Below are 2,692 nucleotides of genomic sequence, written 5' to 3' on the forward strand. Positions count from 1 at the left end.
AAAGTTTGATTCTAAAAATAGCAGAGACGGGGGTGAGGTGGGGAGGGAGGAGAGGAAACTCTCGGTGGGGAGAGGGGTTTCAGCAGACCGGTCATCACCCTAACGGAGAGACTGACTGCAAGCAGATCCTTCCCGTTCACAGCTCCGGGCACGGGGATTCAGTCCACTCACCGCGGTACACGGGCACTGGGAAAGGTTGTGACTACCGACCCTGCTCAATCAGTCCGTCCATCAGCGGTGACCGACCTCTTCCCTCACCCCCCATCCCTCATCCCTGAACCGGCGCCACTTCAAACCACAGGAAAAATAACGGTTCCAACACACGGACTCAGAAAACGCCGACTTTAATATTATATACGTCCACTGAAATATAGGATTTTTACAAAAAGATGAAAAAAAAATTTGCTCGCAACCCGGGCTGATAACCAGATGGTACAGGGCTCACTTTGGCCGTGGGTACGGGTCCACTGTCCAGAGTTCATGGTCCGTCCATCTGGGAAATCAGCTCCTGTTCTCTGCTCTCTGTCACAGCCAATAACCCAGAACTGGCGACGCAGAATTAGCCCTGGGTCCCACACCCTCTTACTACGCAATGACCCTGGGTTCGGGAGGGGGAAAAATCAGCCTACACTCTGGCATCACCAGTGACCTTAGGTTTGGTGGCTGGGGAAGCCTGGGTCTGGGACGGAGGGGGAAGAAATCAGTCCAGTGACTGTGTTTGGGAGCTGCCCAATGCTGTCTGTGCAGATAGATCACTAAGCAGCATTAGGATGGCGGGAGACGGGGTTGATAGTGAATGGGCAGTCCAGAACTGCTTTGAGGAATGGGTGACATGCAGAGGTAACAGCCCTGCCTGTCCACACCCCACCCCTCCCCACACCAACCTCATGCTGCCCTGGGCCATCAGTCCCCTCTAACCCCTTCCCCAAATCGCTCCTCCTCACACACTAAACAGTCACAACATTGTCATTTGCACCCGTCCCAAAAACATTTTACTTTAATAAAACAGCTGGTCACCCCGGCACCCCAACCACACAACTGGGAAATCTCCCATAGATGTGGAGCCCCTTGGCTCGTGGGGTGGTGGGTGTCTCAGCAGGGCAGCGAAAAAGCTCAGGCTGACATGAGGTATATCCTGCATCAAGCACCTTTCGGTAAAACACCCGGCACGGCTTCGTGCTGGACCCCGCGGAGTGGTGGGGAGGTGGGTGAGGGTGGGGGAATGGGTGGTGATGCATGCCTGTGTGTCGACGAGACATCTCCCGACCAGGAAACATTGCACTGCAAAGCCCAGTCCTGGGAACTGCCAGCTCCCCATCATTTGGCATCGTGAGGTTATGTCCTTGGCCTTTGCCCCTACCACGAGACAAGGCACAGTGTGCGGGGAGTCGCCCTGTCACGGGGCTGGGTGAAGAGAAGTGGTTTATCCATGGGAGGAGAAGATCGGCCGACTGATGTTGCTGTTTGTTGTCATTGCTGTTAGCTCCGACCTGTTAATGGCAAAGACATGCACACAGACACACAAGTCAGTAGCGAGTCCTAACAAACCCTTCAGCACCCACCCTAACTGAAGGTCGTTGAGTCATTTTATGATTTATGCTGGAAGCATCTGAATCACTGAGATTGCTCTGACATTCCTCTCTGACATTGCTTTTCCTCAGTAATTGAACTTCAGAATCTTAGAAGTAAATCACAAAATTAACTTACAAAGTGTAAAAATGAAAAAACAAAATTGCTGGAAACACTCTGCAGGTCCGGCAGAACCTGTGGGTAAAGAAGTTCATGTTTCAGATCCACAGATGCTGCCTGACCTGAGGAGTGTAGGGGTGGAGAGAGGAGGGGACGGGAAGGAGGACAGGGTACTCAGGAAGCATGTGCAGGGGTGGGGAGGAAAGGACCATTGTTGGTTCCAGACCCCAGTTTGTTTCTGACAATTATCTCGTCACCCTCTTTTAACTCTCTGAAACCCAGTCTCTGACATCTTGCCTGAGTCAAAGCACTGTTCCAAGACTTGCCCCTGCTCCACTAGACACTGCACCCCTGTCATGAGGAACATTCCTCCTCCTCTTCCCCCAGCCCACCACACTGTCTCCTGCCTACAGAACCCCCACCTAGACCTTGGATCACCCTGGACAGAGTGAACTTGCCTGATGTCATGAGGGAGCACGGACTGATCCAAGCTGTACTGAATCACTGCCAGTTTGCACAAGGTCTTCAGACTTGGACCTGTCAGAATATCAAAAAAACCCTTTACACTGTCCTTGTCTGTTATGACTGCACACTGACCCCAACCTACAGCAACCACACAGAAACTGAGACTGACCCAGTCTGTGTACATTCTCTCACCTTTCATTCCCCTCTACCACCAAAACACAGTAACTGCAGTGTGCACCATCTACAAAATAGTTTGTAGTTACTAACCTGGGCTATTCCAACAGAATCTCTCAAACTCAGACAAGCGAAGTGGGTGCAGGCGAACACCAATGCCTGCTAGTTCCCCTCCTAGTCCCACCAACCCACCCCCAAATATCTCACACCACTGCTTGAATGCTGGAACTCCCTCTCAGCAAGCAATCCGGGAGCACCTTCACCAGGACCACCGAGCTAGATGATTAATTCTATCGTGGCCAGTCAGACCCAGATCCTGAAGGACAGAAGTTAATTGACTGTTGATGCAACTGCCTCACTGGGA

At 52.0% G+C, this 2,692-nt stretch overlaps 1 long non-coding RNA gene across 1 annotated transcript; it reads right to left on the reverse strand.

The window, feature by feature from the left end:
* Positions 1-327: 327 nt before the first annotated feature.
* On the reverse strand, positions 328-2,539 carry LOC140193238 (uncharacterized). Its single transcript, XR_011884677.1, has 2 exons — positions 2,148-2,539; positions 328-1,490 (listed from the first exon to the last, which is right to left on the reverse strand). It is a non-coding gene; the product is annotated as an uncharacterized lncRNA (long non-coding RNA).
* Positions 2,540-2,692: the final 153 nt, after the last annotated feature.

Source organism: Mobula birostris, unplaced genomic scaffold (genome assembly GCF_030028105.1).
Source record: "Mobula birostris isolate sMobBir1 unplaced genomic scaffold, sMobBir1.hap1 scaffold_4638, whole genome shotgun sequence".
NCBI lineage: Eukaryota > Metazoa > Chordata > Chondrichthyes > Myliobatiformes > Myliobatidae > Mobula > Mobula birostris.